General features: G+C 48.1%; 1 long non-coding RNA gene across 1 annotated transcript; it reads left to right on the top strand.

Annotated features, from left to right (window-relative positions):
- The first annotated feature begins 853 nt into the window (after positions 1-853).
- Positions 854-7,781, top strand: LOC141581423 (uncharacterized). The gene is made up of 3 exons (XR_012514012.1): positions 854-1,169; positions 3,773-4,761; positions 5,252-7,781. It is a non-coding gene; the product is annotated as an uncharacterized LOC141581423 (long non-coding RNA).
- Positions 7,782-19,399: the final 11,618 nt, after the last annotated feature.

The raw sequence follows: 19,399 nt of genomic DNA, 5'->3' as shown, positions 1-19,399 counted from the left end.
TCAAACTCCTGACCTTCAGTGATGCAACCTCCTTGGCCTACCAAACTGTTGGGATTATACGCAGGAGGCGATATACCCAGCCTGTTTTGTAATTTTTTAAACACACAAAAGCCCTTCTTTTTTACAGGCTGTGCAGAAGCCAGCCACAGGCTGGGTGTGGCCCACTGCTCATCATTTACCCCCACTGAGCCATACATTAGGTGGCAAATGCTAGAGATGGAACATTGGTGAGATGGTGGGCTGGGGATCCTATGGTGTGGCCATGGCCAGCTTTGACGAGAAGGTACAGTTCGAATAAGAGCCATGGGGCCAGCATGGGAACAGAGCTCCAGGTGGGGGCACCACTGCCCAGAGGCCTGGGAGAGGGAGGTGTCTGGCCTGTTTGTTTTTGAGGTGGAGTCTCATTCTCTGTCACGCAGGCTGCAGTGCTGTGGTGTGATCTCAGCTCACTGCAACCTCTGCCTCTCAAATTCAAGTGATTCTCCTGCTTCAGCCTCCCAAGTAGCTGGGATTACAGGCATTTGCCACCATACCCGGTTAATTTGTATGTTTAGTAGAGACAGGGTTTCACTAGATTAGCCACGCTGGTCTCAGAATCCTGGCATCCAGAGCCTCGGTGCTGGGATTATAGGCATTAGCCACCATGCCTGGCTGGTTTGAACAGCCAGGTGGCAGGGCTGATGCAACTGGGAGGGACTGGGAGGTCCCAAGGCTGGGGGTGGGGAGGAGGACTCTGGCTTCTGCTCTGATCTAGGCAGGATAAGATCACCCTTTCACTGCAAAAGGCCCCTTTAGTCCCTGTATTGAGAACACGGGAGTGGTGAATAGAAGTGGGGGACCCAGTATCCTTTTCTTTCACAGGCATGAGGCTCACCAGGAACCGGGCTCCAGGCACGGGGGCAACCCCCTTCTTCCATGCTGGTGGCCTTGCAGAGCATCTGGACTCCGGCTCTCCCTCCAACGAGGATTCCTCTGCATCGGCTGTGTGCCTCAGTTTCCCCAGCTGTAGAATAGGGACTAAACCCACATCATGGGGAAAAGGCTCCATGCAATACAAGTGCCTGCTTCTGCCACCTTGTGGTCAGAATGTAGGCTGAGGAAGGGAAGAGCTCTCCGGACGGGGCTTTGGCATGGTTGAAGAATCACCTGCCTGGTTATTCGCCTACCTAGTGAGTGGGATCTCGGGGGCTGCCAAAAAATGGGTTCAACTGGCAGGGAGGGTGTTGAGGATGCTTCCTGCCCCCAGCTGCAGGGCCTCTGGGTTCCCTAGAAGGTAAGTGAGGCCACTGGCCCATCAACAGAGTGAGCAATGTTCCTCATCCCACTCCACCCTCACGTGAGCTGAGATCTCCCTGATCATTCAGATCTCACAGGCTTGACCCTACTCTACCTATTTAGAAAGTTCCAGTCCTCCCCTTAACTATAGAAATTTTCTAGACCTGTTGGTCGGGCACAGTGGCTCATGCCTGTAATCCCAGCACTTTGGGCAGATCAGTTGAGGTCGGGAGTTCGAGACCAGCCTGGCCAACATGGTGAAATGCTGACTCTACTAAAAATAAAAAATTAGCTGGGCATGGCAGTGAGTGCATGTAGTTCCAGCTACTGCCAAGGCTGAAACAAGAGACTCGCTTAAGCCCAGGAGGCAGAGGTCACAGGGTCAACATAGTACCACTCTACTTGAGTCTGGGAAACAGAATGAGATTGTCCCCCCCCCCAAAAAAAAGTTCCTCCACTTCCAGCTCCTGTCCAAGGCCCCATGCTCCCCAAGACCCAGGGGGCAGATCGGGCATGATGTTTGCATCCTCACAATAGGGCAGCTTGTTTCTGTCTCTGTTTTACCCCCTACCTGTGCTGTCATGCCGGCCTCTGTCCTCCACCTCATTATGGGACTTCCTGAAACAAGGAGAGCCCCTCCCTGAGGAAGCAGCCAAAGGAAGCAAGGCTGGACCAGGCATAGCGACTTGTCCTGTGTGTTCCCTCTAGGGAGCTACTCCGTGGTGATGCTGGCACTGCTTACTGGGGGGGATGAGTCCCTAGACGGGGCCCGGGTGACCAGTTACTGGTGGAGAAGCTGCTGCAGCTGCTCTGAGAGCTGTCCAGGGCCAACGTGCTGGCTGAGTTCTACCGATTCATGCTGCCTGCTGCAGAGTCTCTGTGAATGTGACTCCTGCCCCAGGCTGTGCCAGCCTTCTCCCTGGAAGCCCCTGTGCCATGGGCACAGCAGCAGGGCCATGCAGGAGCAGGTACTGCAGGGCACGGGGAAGCTTGCAGAGGCTTGTGGCATCACAGTGCCAGGCCCAGAGCTTACAGGACTTCCCAAAGGTCCTACAGGACTAGAGCTGAGGCTGCACATCCTGCTTTTGTCCAGACTACAAGGCCTGGACCAGCAGAGGAGTATAGTATGTGGTTTAGGGCTTCAGGCCAGCTCCCTCCCTGTGGGCTCTGCTGGAGCAGCAGGCAGACTTCTCGTTACAGCTGCAAGGGCACAAACTGAGGTCAGACTTGCTGGTCAGGGGCGACCTGCAGCCAAGGGCCGTGCTGGGATGACCAGCTCTAGGCTCCTGAGGAGCGCTTGCTAGTGGCTCAGGTGAGACTGCCAACCTGTGGACTTGGATTTCTCCTCTGTGAAATGCAGGTATAACAACGTGGCTTGCTCACGTGGGTAAGTGGCATGTACAGTTCTTAATGCGTGAGGGAGCCCCTGCATGGTCAGGGGGGAGCCACAGAACCCAGGCTTGGCAAGGAATAGTTTATCTGTGTGGGACTCACATGGAGGCCTACAGCTCCCTAGCAACATGGGTGCAGTCATAGCTAACCAGCACGCTGATGCTGTAGAAAACAGCCTGGTCTTCAAGTTGTGTGTGACCATGGGCTGCTCTGTGCCCCTCAGTTCTGACAGCTGACCACGGCACTCATAGTGCTTCCCTCAGGATGCTGGCCCTGGCCATCAGGCGCCTGGCTGTGCATCACAGACGGTGCTTCCCTGCCCGGGGCATGAGCAGCCCCAAGGCACAGCTCAGGGGCCACACTGGCTGGACTGGTCACACCTGCTCCTTCACGGGCCATCTCTTCCCTACCTGGAAGAGGGCAGGTCCGCAGGACATTCCTGTCATGTTCAAGTGGATGGCCAATGGCTCCCTTAAACAGTCAATGTTTTCCCCCCAGTAGGTTCCTTGACATTAAATGGATGACTTTTTTTTTTTTTTTTTTTTGAGGCTAGGTCTCACTCTGTCATGGTTGGAGTGCAGTGGTGCGATCTCGGCTCCCTGCACCCTTGATGTCCTGGGTTCAAGTGATCCTCCTGCCTCAGCCCTGCAAAGCGCTGGGATGGCTTAGTGCCACCGTGCCCGACCAATCTGTGAATTTTAAGTGCAAAATTCAGTGGCTTCTAGTTTACCCAAAGTTGTGCATGCCTCACCACAATCGATTTTAAAATGTTTTTATCATCCTAAAATGAAACCCTGCAGCTACCAGTCTGCCTGCTGTGTCCATGGCTGTGCCTACACTGGACGTCTGATGTAAACAGAAGCACAGAATATGTGGCTTCTGAGCCAGGCATTGTTACTTAGTACAGCATTTTTGTAGGAGGTCTCGGGACTCCATTCCTTGTTAGGCCTGAATTGGCCGTAGCCCTTCAGCTCATGTCATCCGGAAGCAGGAGGGGGACTCCTGACCTCAGAGCAGGCTAAGCTGGGGCTCTAGGCATCAGGTTCCCACTGCTGTTGGTGGAGCTGGCTCCACTCACCCTGCCTTTTGGGCTGCTTCTCCTCAGACCATGCCCTAGTAGCCAGGGCCCAGCACGTGGTGACCTCCGACAGCCGGGTGTGGGACCTCAGCGCCCAGTGCGGCAGCATCCTCCTGGCCCAAGACTTTGCTCACAACGCATTCTCCCCGATGCTGAGTTGGACAGGCTTGGAGCTCACGACCCTGACTGTGGAGCTGAACCACATGACCCTCATCTTCTACCCCAGCCTGCAGGTGAGGAGGAGAGGCCCAAGCTTCCCCGGAGACCTGTGCATGTGGTAGGTCACCTGGGGGGTCGGCCATTTCAAGCCTGTCCCATCTGTGGGTCAGCCCTCCTGCCCACCGGCTCTGGCCTCCAGGCTGTACAACTCCTCCCTGCTGGGGGAGAGCTGTCCAGACTTCCAGCTGCCTCCTGCCATGACAAGGAGTAACGTCCCCAGGACTGAGCTGGCCAGTGAGGACGGGGTCTCCATCTCCTGTGACATGCCCACTGGCCTCTACAGCCTGACTCTGTGCCCCTGGCACCACGGTGAGTCTGGGTCCCACCACCAAGAGCCTCTGCAGGATGCACCACTCAGCTTCCAGTGGGACAGGTCCCCGGCTGTCGGCCACTGTGGTTGAGATGATGGTACTGAGGCCCCGGGCTTTCTGCCCCCATCCCTGGGATACACGGCTCCAGGGTGGAGTTGGCCCTTCTGTGGTCCCTCTGCCAAGGAACTCAAAGGGCAGGCCTGGATTCTGGCCACTTGAGCTGAGGACATGAGGGGACGGGGGGACACAGGGCTATCCTCAGTCCCTGTGCTTTCTCTCCCTCCTTTGATGAGAGTTTGAAGCTAGAACCCTGGGCTCCAGGAGTCTGGGGTCATGGTGATAGGATTCTACCACTCGGTGTCCCTCAGTCTCGTCTCTCATACAGGTCCCCTGTGGGAGGATCATGCGATCTCCAGACCACCTCAGATTCCCTCCTCCCCACAGGCATATCCGCTGGCCTTCTGGGAACCAACAACAATGAAGCAGGTAATGAGCTGATGTTGCCTGATGGCTCTGTGGCCCGAAGCCTGGAGGAGCTCAGCCTGGACTGGCAGCTGAGCAGGGGCACCTGCCCTTCCCCCCTCCGGCTGAGGCTCTTGAGGGCTGCTCGCTGTAGCGTCCCAGGAGAGGCAGGTAGCCTGCTGGCTCTGCAGAGGTCTTTGCAGGCCCGGGGTTGGGAGGAGTCTCCTGCTGAGGCCGATGTATGTTGGGGAGCCACCTGGTCAAGCGGGAGGCCTGAGTCTTCGGTCTGTCCCGCCAGGTGAATGGTGACTGCAGGGCCAACTGAAAGACTCAGCAGGCCTGCCCAGGACAGAGCCCTGCCTGCTGGGCCTTCTTCCAGGACCCCCGCTCCAGCTTAGGGAACTGCTTCCGGGTAGTGAGTGTGAGCCTACTCTGTGGGGCATAGAAAGCCCTTTTCCCCTCCTCCTCACCACTCCCCAGGGTAGGGACAATGACTAGGTAACCCTGATTTCAGGTGGATCCTGCACCATTCCTCAGCCTGTGTGTGCAGGAGCCCTGTGGCACCCGGGAGCTCCAGCCTGCCTGCAGTCCGGCAGCTGCCTACATCCACCTGTGTGCCCCCAGCTTCATGCCCCTGGCTCCTCCTCCACAGTGTGGTAAGCTGCCCCAGCCAGCTGGCACTCTGCCCCCTGTCTGGCATCTGCCTTCCAGCCAGAGGCTCGCTCTCTTGCCAGGGAGGATAAATAATTGTCATTCAAGGAGCTAAGCGTCAAAACATTTACAGCCTGACACAGCTTGGATGTGTGTCCCCTCCAAATCTGACATTTGTTAGAGGGGATACCTTTCTTCTGGATGGCTTAGCACCCTCCGTTTAGTGAAGCATGAGTTCTTGTTCTGTTAGGTCACAGTAAAGCAGCTTCGTTAGAAAGAGCCTGGCACCTCCTCTCTCTCTTTGCACCCAACTCCTGTTTCTGTCATGATTGTAAGCTTCCTGAGGCCTCACCAGAAGCCAAGTAGATGCTGGAGCTATGCTTCGACAGCCTGTAGAACTGTTGAGTCAATTATTTCTCTTATTTATGAACTGCCCAGTCTGGAGTATAGTGGCACCATTTCACCTCACTGCAACTTCCACCTCCCAGGTTCAAGCAACAATCCTGTCTCAGCCTCCCAAAACTACAGGCAGGTAGTTTTGTAGAGATGGTGTTTTGCTGTGTTGGCCAGGCTGGTCATGAATTCCTGACCTCTGGTGATCCACCTGCCTCGCCCTCCCAAAGTGCTGGGATGACAGGCGTGAGCCACCGCCCTCAGCCTCACTAGGGATTTGAATGTCCACTACCGTTTAGGGAAAATGCTCAGCCCCTGTTTTCCCTCTGCTCTCATACCACAAAAATCATCAACACAGAAGATGACTTCTGTGGCCAAAAGTGTGGGCGTTTGTCCCTACTACCAGGGTGGACCTCTAATTCAGCTGTAACACTAGCTACCTTGAGATTCTTTAGCCAGTGCTGCATATGATTGCCACAGCCAAAGCCCCACTAAAAGGGCACAGAAGTCAGTAGCAACAAGGAGTGGACTTCCAAGAGCTTCAGATGCCAGAATTAGTGGCTGCCATTCACAGACATTTAAAACTTTCAACAGTAGAAGGGAAAATATGACGAAGGGAGGTTGAAATGAGGGGATCCAACGTGTCCGAAAGAAATTCCAGCCAGGTGTGGTGGCTCATCCCTGTAATCCCAACACTTTGGGAGGCCAAGATGAGTGGATCACCTAAGGTCAGGAGTTCAAGACCAGCCTGGCCAACATGGTGAAACCCTGTCTCTACTAAAAATACCGAAATTACCCTGGCGTGGATGTGTGCGCCTGTCATCCCAGCCACTTGGGAGGCTGAGGCAGGAGCAATGCTTGAACTCAGGAGATGGAGGTTGCAGTGAGCCGAGATCTCGCCACAGCACTCTAGCCTGCTGACAGAGTGGGAGTCTGCCTCAAAAAAAAAAAAAAAAAAATTCCAGAATGAAAACAGACAGGACTTAAGAGTCAGGAGGCATAATCCCCAATACAATAAATCCATCCATATCTAGACCCATCAAAACAAAATTGCAGAAAAGAACAGGTCCTAAAAGCTACTGAGGAAGGTGGAAAGAACAACATGTTGAAAACTGCTTTCTCACCAGCAGTAACAGAACAGTGGAGTAAGAGAAAGTAAGCATGAGGTTTGAGTTTATACGCAGCTTAACTATTACTTAATGAAATAACCTGTCAGCACTGATCTGTCTAGAGCTCTCTTTACCTCAAACAGACACTTACTCAAGGGATACATTCACATGTTCATTTATGTACTGTCTGCTTTCCTGCTACAGCGGCAGAGTATTTGCAAGGGAGACCACATTTTTGCTGACTCAATTAGGGAGATGGAAAGATAAGCTACAGATTGGGAAAAACATTTACAAACCACTATCAGACCAAGGACTCAACTCCAGAGACTCATCTCTAGAATATACCAAGAACTCAAAGCTCAAAAGTAGGCCAGGTGCAGCAGCTCACGCTTGTATTCCTAGCACATTGAGAGGCTGAGGTGAGATGGCTTGAACCCCGGAAGTCAAGGCTGCACTGAGCCACGATTACACTCCTGGCTGCATGACAGAGTTAGACCTTGTCTCACAAAACTTCCAAACGTTTGCACTCCCAGCCATAGAGAAGCAAGGTAGTGCTACACATCTGAGCTCCAGTGACTTCCAACATGGGTTGTTGAGTTCCAGGGACTCTGCAGCATAAAGCATTAGTTGAACATCCAAATGGCCAGGTTGTGATTTTGGCATCCACCTATGAGTATACTATAAAAAGCACTATTGTAGTACCAAAAACGTTGTGGCTGCTGAGAATAAAGCTAGATTTAGAGGCAGGAATCAACGTCATGGTCTACCAACCAGATCCGCTCGGGAAGCAGCCTTGGACTCACGTGTTCCTTCGGGCAGATGCACAACCTACCTTAAGCCTTCCTTTTGCCAAACACTCCACTGTGTCCCTTGTTCCCCCTGCCAGGTATTCCACTGTCTCAGGTGTTTCTCCTGCCACACGTGTAGTCATTTGCAGGCATTTCAGCGGCAGGCCTTGCAGTCTTCCCAGCCCCTCCTCCCGCCCACCCCACAGTCCTGAGATGCTCCCTCCACCCACCAGGCCATCTCCAGAGGCACTCCTGCTGTCCACACAGTGTCCTTAGCTCTTTCTTCTCCCCAACGTGCAATCCTCCCAGACGGCCCTTCAGCCGCACATTCCATCTTCTCGGACGTCCTGCCAAACGTGCAATCCCGAAGGTGTTCCTGTCACTCTAGGTAGCTGGTCTGACACCAGCAGGGTAGGAGAGGGGGTCCCCCCCACCACAGATGTCAGACAACCATCACGGGGTGTTGAACAGTACCTGTGGAGGATAAAACGCTTGTGTCCGGCACCAAGGAAGGGCCATCCCCCGACAGAAGCGCTGGAAGGGTGATGTCAGAAGCTTCCCAGTAAGATGGCAGGAGTCGGGCCGTGGGCTCATGCAGGCCCCCGACGGAGCGAAGCCGGCAGGCTTGAGCAGTTCTGTCGCCTTCCTCTGAGCACACTCCACACGTAGGGGAAGAACACCTCCAGTGAGTACGCCTCAAGTGCAACTCCAGCACCCATACTGTACGTGCGTGTGATGCCCACCCCCCACCCACAGACTGACAGGCCGTGGCGCCAGTGGACAGCCGCACCCAAGGGAAGGACCAGGGGAGAAGCAACGATGCCACCCCACCAGCCTGCCAACCTAGGAGATCCCCGAAGTCAAAGGTCAAACCCTGCACGCCATCCCTCAAGTCACTCACTTCACCCTCTTCCAACTGTATTTTGCTGCTTTTCCTTCCAGCTCCAAAGTGTCTGAGAAGCTTTCCCTCCTGCTTCTGGCTTCCGGTTATGCCCCAGGAACAACTTCTCTGGGGGCTGTTGGGGCCGTCTGTACACACACCTGCACAGGGCCTCCATTTTGTGGCCCTATGAGGACCCCACCGACTTGCTCCTTTCCAGTCATTGTCCGTCTGCCAAGAGGGGAGATTCTTCCTAGCCCAGGTGAGTTTTTACCCCCAGCCATGAGTGCTCCAGAAGTTACTACCTTACGTCATTACGCATGGCCCTCCCAGTCCGAGGGCGTGCTCTTTCGGTGAGCACGGGAAGGCCTTCCGTGGGTATTCCTCTCTCGCTCCCTCCGGCTCTGATCTGTAGCCTCTGTTTCTCTGGCTGTTTCCACACCCTTCCAGAAGCTTTCAGGCCTCCCAGGTCCCATTTGAAGGGAGGGATGTCCGACCCCCTTGCGGCAGCCAGCTGAAACACAGGCTCCTCGTCTAGTGTGAGAACCTGGAAAGCGGGAGTGCAACACTGGAGATCATCATTTTCTTGCTGGAACACTCTGAGCCAGAGTCACTTCAAGGTCACGAAGACAAGGACTGAGGCTGAACCGAGGCTGCAGGTGCAAGAGACCCACAGGACAGAGATGCAGGGTGGTCATCCCAGGATAATACAGGACCTAAGCTTAGAACAGAGATGAAGGCTAGGCGAGGGCTACACAGTAATGCCACTTCATTGCAGGGGTGCGGGGATGAGTGGGGCACCCCTGTCAAGCCTGCCCTTCCTCTCCTCCCCACTGGGCGGTCATGACAAGATGGGTCTGGGAGGACATGGTAAGACCAGTACATCCCAGAGCCCAGAAGACAAACAGGGACGCCCTATCAGAATCCCAGGGATCTCGATAGAGCCCAAGCACACTGGAGATGATCTGCATAAGTCGCCAGAAAGATTCTTGAAAGGGGACCCAGGAAAGAATCGCCATACGGTTGCAAAGGCTGTGAGTTCTACATGCTTCTGGAATTGATGCTTTCCCGGAGTCCAGTCAGGACTCTTTGCTCAGGCATCATCTCTGCCTGCCTGCATGCTGCGATGGCAGCCTTGAGCAGACGTGACAGAGACCACGGGCCCACAGGTGCCTCTCGCATGGCCCTTTACAGGAAAAGCTGCCCAATCCCTGCTTCACGCTGTGACCAGAACACCCTGCTACTCAACTCTCCTGCTGAAACACTTCCCGTGAATCTTTGCAGGAAACCTGACTGGCTCCCTATCCGTGGCCAAAGGAATGTTAGGATTTAAGTAACAATTGCTCATTTTATTCAGTATATTTACAGAATGTATGCAAATTAGTATTTATATGTATGGAATGCATTTAAAGTATGACTGTTACCAATTTTCAAAATGGCATCTTATGTTATCTTGTACTACTTTCTCATATCAGAAACTCTCTTGTTTAAATGACAAGAATAAAAGATTCAGTTGCAATTCTGTCCCAATACTGCAATTTTAAAACTCTCATCTTGCTCAGGCAGGGAAGGTAAACAAGAAATTTTTAAGGACGGATGGTTCTTGAGATTTAGTCGAATATGTCTTCTACATAATAGGTATTCCGCTTATAGCTGATCAATAAATGGATTTATAAAAATGTATACATCCCATTGTGAGGTTCGTTATTTTAAAAGACTGCTACAAATAAAGCAATATTTTTGCAATGTTAGTAAGCACTCATACTTGCTAATTTTCATAAACTATTAATCTATAATTGGCATACAGGAAATCTATACATAATGCAAACATATGTGTCTAATAAAATATATATAGGTCTGGTGCAGCAACTCATGCTTGTAATCCCAGGACATAGGGAGGCCGAGGCAGGTGAATTGCTTGAGGCCAGGAGGTCAAGACCAGTCTGACCAATATGGCAACATTACAGCTCCACTGAAAATACAGAATTTTCAGTGGGTGTCCTAATGTATGCATGTAAACTCGACTACTTTGGAGGCTGAGCCATGAGAATTGCTTGAACTCGGGACACAGGGGTGACAGTGAGCCAAGAACACATGACTTGCCTCCAGCCTGGATAAAACAGTGAGGCTTTGTCTTGAACAAAAAAAGGAAAAAAAAAAAGGATATAAATCAACAAACACAGATGAAAACATTCTCTTCACTTCTGAAGATGCTAAAAGTTCACAGAATACACTAATCCACAAATTTACTACTTCCCTTATATGGATTCTTCTTAATACAATGATATTTTAAGCACAGCTGAGAAAAACAAATTGCATGTATCTCTCATTGTTTCCTAAATATATTTTAGTATAATGAAATTGATCGGTAATGGGCATAAACATTTTTTCAATGTGGTACTTATCACCACATTGTCAATTTAAAAAGTCATCAGTAACAAACTTTAAGCAGCAGTGTAAATGTCATTGCTCTTCATCCTTACAAACTTTGTACATAGGAAAGAGTATTTCATCCCGCTTTTAAATTAAATTCCTTCTCTTATCAGAAACACTTAATTTTTCTTATGTGCATAAATCACTTCCAGATCTGAAAAAAACTACTTTGCCCAATTTTAGAGTTCTTCACATGTTGACTTGAAAGAATTCTCTGTAAAATGAAGATCCATTTCTAATACACACACGCACACAGTATTTTACAACTATGATGTCTTCTGTCATGTACAGTTTAGTTTTAATTTTGCTAAATTAAACCTTTGGAATGCTTGCTTAATGGTCTTAGGAAGTTCGTTAACACAAACATCTATCTGTATGAAGAGGCATTGTTTCCTTCTGGCAGTTTTTCTAATTTTGTATATTTAATTTAAATTCCATGTGGAACTTGTTTTGTTGGCATAAAAATCTAGCTAGTTTTCTTCACGAAGCAGGCATTTCATTTATAAATGTAATTCATCTTTTCCTATTAGCATAAAGTCTCACCATGTTATAAATTCTTACATATACTTGGGTGTTTCTGGATTTTCTATGCTCTTCAATTCATTTATCTGTCTTTTCAGCTGTTAGCAAATTATCTTTGAAAATTAATAGCATATTTTCAGATCTAGAAAGGCAAGACTTTCTAACTCCAATGTTCTTAATGCTATCACAATACTAAAAGACAGCATGTGTATTTCAAATAATGTTAACTTTGATTTATGTAAAACTGACAAAGAGCTCAAACCTTCAGAAAAATGAGTTGTCTTTTTCAAGAACATAAACCATCTTCCCACTTCAAAGCTTACTTCTAAGGTCCCTCAGCAAAGAACATATTTACATAGGCATTCATTGATATAAAATACTGGATTTTAGTCAAAATATTCTTAGCCAAGAAGGGGTTATGGAAATTTTTTTTCATTATGCTGTATCTAACATTTTAAAATCTGTATATTAAAAATAAAACTACTGTATAAAGTTAATTTTGCTAATTAAATCACTTTAAAATTCTAAATGCTCTGTAAGAGGAACTATAAGTGAGTCCAAAACCAGCTAAAGTGTTGGGTTTCTTTTGCTGCTCATCAAGATGGCCTGGGCCGTCCACCTCCAAGGTGTCTGAGTCACTGGTGCCGAGGAGTCTGCCAGGCAAGCCCTGGAGATCAGGACAGCCCGCCCGGCACACCCCACTCTTTCCACTCCTCCCTTTGCCCCATTCCCCCAACTCTGAAGGGGGTGCTTCTCCCCACCCGCTCACCTTCTCCCGCATCCCCCAGCCCTCAGCCCCCATTTCCAGACACCTGTTCTTGTAGGTTTCATACAGGTCCTTTCTCTCGAGCTGGAGGCTCCGCTGCAGCTTCCACTCATTCCCCTGGACACAGCTTTTATGGATCCTACCGACATTCTCCTCTGGGGTCTGGAACCAGAGGTCAGTGAAGATACGGTTACTTTAGGAGCGCAGGGGCATCTGGCCCTACTGGCTTTCCACAGCCACGATCTTTATGGCCCACTACCAGCTTCAGTGACATCACAACTCACCCTCGCCCTTCCCTCTGCCAAGCCCCCACCCAGTACAGCGCCAGAAAGGAAGGCGCCCTGGCCCAGACCGCAGACAGGCACACTCCAACCTCGGAGGCGACTCGGGGCGGAGCTGCCAGGCACCAGTGAGCATGTGCACCTCAACGGGCGCCCGCCCGCTGCTGTGCCCGCTGCTGCGCCCGCTGCTGTCGGGGGAGGTGAGCATCTGCGCCTGGCGAAGAACCGCCCCCGAGCCACTTTCTAGAAGGACAGGGCCCTGCGCGGGGGCGGGCCTCCACCCAGAGAGGATCACTGGGTCTGGCCTGATCCAGGGGCGACCTCACTTCACCACCCGCTTCCGCCGCTCCTCCTCAACCAGCGCCAAAAGCGAAGGGCCCTGGCGCTGGGGACTGTGCAGCCACTGGGAGGAAGCTGAGCACCGGTTCCCGCCCTCCTGCAGCTGATGGGCTTACCTCCTGAATGAGGTGTCCAGCAGCATCTGGCCAGGGGTCCATGCCCCTCCTGGTGGGCAGGGTCGGGGGTTGTTGCCACAGCTGCTGATGCATGCCACATGCCACCAAGTGTCTAAAGGTATCACCGTTTCCCAAAAGATTAAATAAACTGACATTTAGGGTCAAGGTGGAATTACTAAGGATAGTTTTAATAGAGACATAAAGTCATCCTAAGCAAGGTGGCTTCCCTTAATCTCATAAAAATCAATCACTAAGGCCACCCTGTGTAAGTCAGAGTCTGAATTCAATCTTTTTTCATGTTCTAGTCTGCTGTTCAATTTTATCATCAATAAAGCAACTTCTGAGGAAGACATCACAATACATCCCACCCCTCTTTTGTAACAGTAATCATGTGTTGCAAGAATCACTCTCTTAATGTTCTCAACTGTGCATTTCAAAGAGTAAGAGCCCCATCTCCTTTGAGTTTCTGGAAATACTGTGGCACACAATAAATATTTGTTCAAATTGGTGGGCCACATGATGGTATGTTTAAAATCACTTTAAAATTATAGCTCTTACAATATAATTCCATACACAACTTGGTGACCCATTAGATTTATGCAATTTTACTGCATATACTTCCACCTTTTACATGTTTTCTTTGGGTCATTTGCCTTGTTAAAAATTACTTGCCAAGTTATAAGGAAAGTATTTCAGCTTAACTTCTCAAGGTTAATAGGAGTCCACTCTTCCCATTTTAACATCCCCTATTTCTCCTGTTTATATCTGAATATTGGCAGTTCTCTCATGCTGTGCTCCAAAAATGAAGCCTTTTTTGGAACTCAAAACAATTTTTTCCCATTAAAAAGTCAGAAAACAGAAAAACCAAATACACAAAGATCATCCACGTTCCCACACCCATTCGCAAAATCTTGTTTCGCACACTCCATTATCACAGAACGCAGCTACACTGTGCTATGTTCTCTAGGAAAAAAAAAATGTCTTATTCCAACTGAACATGCCTGAAACACATTTCTCTTCCCTCTCCTCTTTCACAACCTAGGTGGAGAGGCTCCTACATTCAGCCCTCCCCTCATTTCCAGCCCTGTGCTGCTTTTCTAAGAACAGAAAGTAAAGTACAGTCCGGCAAGAGATAGTCCAGCTATAAGAACAAGAGAGGAGACATTGCTCCAGGGGCACAGAAAAGAGACAAGAGAATCTATAGTGCTACAGTGGCTGTTCACAGGACTCCCCTGTCATGGGGCAGGCCCTGAGCTGCACCCAGTTTTCTAAGAGAGGCAGAGGCTATAGCTCGGAAGCAGGAGCTCTAGGAAGCTCATTGGACAGGGTGTGTTCTCATGCAGAAGTCATCACTCACTCATTCACCAGTAAACACTGAGAACTTATAGTCTCTTCCTAACGACTATATTCAGAAAATAAAACAGGCACATAGAATTTGCAGTCAATGAGGGCAGAACACATTACTCAAGTAACTCAAACATTCATCATTAAAAACTGAGATAAATTCGCAGAAGGAAAGGAAAACAATTCCATGAGAGGATGTGTAAATCGTCTGTTCTAGATTGAGAGATCTAGGCCAGACTGATGTAATATTTCAGGTGAAATCTGAAAGATCAGGAAGAGAGACGGGATGGGAGAAGAAAGGAGAGCACTCTAGGCAGGGGGAACAGGGTGAAAAATACATCTGGGAAAAAAGAGACAATATTTTCCAGGGAGGAAGAAAGCGCAGTCATAGTGAACAGGGCAAAAAGCAGGTGGTAGAAGGTAAACAAAAACAGGCTGTATCGTAAACTCATCCTTTACAAGTATTCACTGAGAAGCTACCATATGCCAGGCACTCTGTGAGGCCCTTGGGATGGAGCAGTACATAAGACAGGCAGGACCATCCTCCCGCAGCACTCACAGTGCACAGAAAGGACAGATTAAAAAGCACCCAAGCAAGATAATGTCAAACAATGATGTGTGCATGTGACTGCCACCGGTGAGCTGAATTTCTATGTGAGCAAAGTCCATGCACACAGATTATACCTACCCATGCAGTCTTATTTAAATGTTGCTGGTTGTGACACATATCAAGATGCATGCAGGAATTGTTCCCAAAGCTAGATCATACATTTTTTATAGGCAAGGCACATGTGTGTCCATTTTTAAGATGTATATACTAAAATAAATGCCAGATAAAAGAAGAATTTAGCCCTGTCTATGTCTATATTCCTTAGAACATGAAACGCATTTGATGTATTTGTTTCTCATCTGACAAGACAGGGGAACTGCCACCTGTATAGAAATGGCAGAAGAAAGGAGAACACTCTAGGCAGAGGGAACAGGGTGAAAAACACAATCTACTTCAGCCAATGGAGAAGGAAGAGCTGGGAAAGCATGCCTTGAGATGTCACCCGCCCCCACCAGCCAACATGCTTGCATATTCTTACACACACACACACACACACACACACACACACACACTGCCCCCTCTAATGAGGCCACTTATAAGCTGCTAGTGCTTCCACACCATGCTCTTTCACACCTCCATGCCTTTGCCTATGCTGTCCACCCCACAGTAAAATCCTCCCATGCTACCTCTGTAGTCCCTTGGGGTCCTTGTATCTAATTCATGCACCACATCCTGAAAGAAGCTGTTGCCTGAGTTGCTTTCTCCTAGCTGGGTTAGTTATTCTTATGAACTCTCTCCTACCACTGCTCTTACCACACAGTATTAAACTGTGTTCACATGCCTCCCACCATACTGAACTCTGTGGAGGTGAGGCTGCAGCACAGTGCCTACAACATAAGCCAGGGGTGCAAGAGGGTCTAACAAATAAGATGAATAAATGAATGAACCAATGAACATTCATCTATTCAATTGTGAAATGGCCTGATTTCAAAATTCACAGCCTTGACTGGAATTCTGTCTACCACAAAATAGTGACGAGATCTACTAAACTGAGGCTGATATTTGTGCATCTCAGGGATTTAAACTCAATTCTGTCCCTTCCCACTCTGACACAGTCTACTTGTCCCACACACCCATGACCTGTGCCTGAGAAACACACTCCACAGCTAAAGCCGATGGAGGCCCGAAGCCCCAGCAATGTGACCCTCAACTAAATCCTGCTGCTCACTGCTCCTGGCCTGCAGTCAGATATCCTATGAGTGCTGAGGCCAAAGAAAATAGGACAGAGTCAGACGGCATCAACCACAGAGGGGAGCTCAGGTGAAAGATGTCTTGCAAAAGAGGGATGAAGGGAGGCTCTAGGACAAGGAGATCAGAGCTGGAGCCTCAGGATGTATGCTGAAGCTATCAAGCTTCTGCCAGGCTGCAGTGACAGACATACAGACCAAAGACACTCTCAGACCCTCTGCACCATACAGGTCCTAGGAAATAGGCTCTGGTGGCTGCTTTTCAGAGGACACAATCCCCTGGGGAATTCCGAGGCCAGAAAAGACACATGGCTAATTATTTCCCCTGAGTAATCTTAAAACACATACATACACACAATAAACTTTGGTAACAGTTCTTAAAGATAACATGATGTCAAAATCAAAAGAAACTCACTTGTACTTCCTCCTCACACCTCTCAAGAAAGTTTCTCGTGTCTACTGATATCTTTAATTCCTTTAACAGCAATAGTTTTTCATTTTGTAAAAAGATATAAAGGACAAACCACCTGTGACGGATAGTGCAAATAAATTTCAGCCAAATGAAATTAGATTACTTAAAACAGCATGCTCAGAGTAGAACAGATACAGGTTCAAATCCAGATCCACTGTTTCCTAGCTACATCAGCAGATCCCAGCCCTTTTGGTATCAATGACCAGTTTCATGGAAGACAATGTTTCTCCCATACTGGGGGGCGGGGGGAGAGGTTTGGGGGTGATTCAAGCACATTAATTTACTGTGTACTTTACTTGTTTATTATTACATTGTAACATATGATGAAATTACATGACTCCCCATAATGTAGAATCAGTGGGAGGCATCAGCTTGTTTCCCTGCAACTAGACTGTCCCATCTGGGGGTGATGGGAAATAGTGACAGATCATCAGTCATTAGATTCTCATGAGAAGCACACAGCTAGATACCTTGTGTGCACCACATGCATGTACACAACAGGGTTCACACTCCTATGAAAATCAAATGCCATTGTTGATCCGACAGGAGGCAGAGCTCAGGCTGTAATGCAAATGATGGGGAGCAGCTCCATCTGCTCTATCGCTCTATCACCCCCTCACCTCCTGCTGTGCAGCCAGGTTGTTAAACAGCCAGGAACCAAGATCCCTAAGCTACATGGCCTCAAAATGCATAATAACTCAGTCTCCACTTGTTTACTTATACAATGAGGTGCCACTACCTCTCCAGCAAAAAAGTCATCAGCAGGACACACAATCAGCTCCTTCTCCCCTTCCACGTTTTGATGGGGGATACAAAACAAGGCATTGAGTATCTAAAGAGAAAGAATGGATGAACTAAAGCATAAAATACAGAGAAAAGGGGAAAAGTCAATACCGAAATGATAGAACTTCTCCATTTTCTTTAGTTCTTTATGGATTCAAAGGAAAGGCGGTCATGAACAGATCAAATCGGTGGCTCAGCTGCTCCCTCTGTGGCTTGTCAGGAATGACCACCAGAAGGGAATGTAGAAGCTACCTAGCAAAATCTCCTACAGCATCCGAAACAGAATGTCCCCTCGGCATCTACTGACATACCTCTAATGACTAAAGGAATAGTCCACAAATCATATTGTTAAACAGTCTCACTGTAACTGAGGTCATCCTTCCTTGGGCCATATGTACCTTTTCATATTTTGGCGGGCAGTATTCCATCTTAGAGTACCGAAGAACAAGGGTATCTATTTCCTTCCAACATCTGAAGAGTGATCATGTCTCCCCCTCGACATCTACATCTCCTTTCGGGGGCACCCTCTTTTGAAGGTCAGTGTTCCTTTTGATCCTTCATTCTTCTCAGAAAGATGCAGACGCATATAAACATTTATACATTTGCTTAAATGAGCAAATATACAACATCCTTAAAGCAACATTCAAGCTGTGCCTCAATTTTTAGTATTGATTTTCCTCATTACATCTCCCCTTATAATGTTTTATTCTTCAACATGAAGGTAGATTTACATGCCATAGAACTCACCTAATTTAAGTGTACAACTCAATGTGTTTCAGTGAATGTACACTGCAGTCCAGGCTTAGAATCCTCCCAATCACCCCAAAAGTTCCTTCATCCCATCCAGTTAGCCTTCTCTCCAATCCCTAGCCCCTGGGCAGCCACTGACTAACTTGCTGTCACTAGTTTTGCCATTTGTCGAAATTTCATATAAATGGGATCATATATATAAACTAGTCTTTTGTGTCAAGCTTCTTCACTCAGCATGTGGATTTGTGCATTTATCCATGTGGCATGTGGCACATTCCTTGTCACTGTTTAATAGTATTCCACTGTGTGGGTGTACCACAGTTTACTCACAGCTGACAAACAGTTGGGTTGTTTCCAATTTGGGCTATTATGAACAATTCTGCCATAAGCATTCACAAACAAGTATCCATGAGGATATGCTTCCATTTATTTTGGAGTAGAATACTAGGTTTCATGGTAAGTATAACTTTTTAAGAAACTACAAACTCGATCCCTCAGTGGCTGCCCCACTTGGTATTCTCATCAGCAACATGTGAGGGTTCCACTTTCCCACAGCATCCCCCACACGTGGTACTGCTGCTCTTTTTGGGTGTCAAGTGGTATCTCACTGTAGTTTCTATTTGCATTTTGATAATTACTAATGGTGTTGAGTACATCTTTTTATGTGCTACTTTGCATTTATATCTCTTTTTTGAAAAAAATGTCTATTCAAGTCTTTTGCCCCTTTGTTTATTGGGTTGCTTATTTAGTTCTTTAAACATCCCAGGTGCAATCCTTTAACAGATATGTATTTTCCAAGTATATTATCATAGTCTGTGGCTTGTTTTTTCATTTCTTTAATGGTGTCTTCTTCAGAAGAGTGAATTTTGTTATTTGAATGAAGTACAAACTACTAATTTTCCTTTACTTTTGTCATATCTTGAACAAAATAATGTCTTATCTTTGCTATTCCAATGACAAAAATATTACTCCTGTTTTTACCTACAGGTTGTACGGTTTTTTTCTCGCTTGTAGGTCTCTGGTCTATGTTGAGTTAATTTCTGTTTATGTTCTGAGGTGGAGCTCAAGGTTTATTATTTATTTGTTTACACATATATATACAATTGTTATCACATCATCTGTTGAAAAGATAATCCTTTCCCCAGTGACTTGCCTTACCACATCTGTCAACAATTTTTGACCATATTTTACTCAACTAATGTACACATCTATCTCTACAATATTAGAACAATGTCTTG

Source organism: Saimiri boliviensis, chromosome 15 (assembly GCF_048565385.1).
Source record: "Saimiri boliviensis isolate mSaiBol1 chromosome 15, mSaiBol1.pri, whole genome shotgun sequence".
NCBI classification, from domain to species: domain Eukaryota; kingdom Metazoa; phylum Chordata; class Mammalia; order Primates; family Cebidae; genus Saimiri; species Saimiri boliviensis.
The sequence above is the reverse complement of the archived record's forward strand: the minus strand, read 5'-3'. Positions and strand labels throughout refer to the sequence as shown.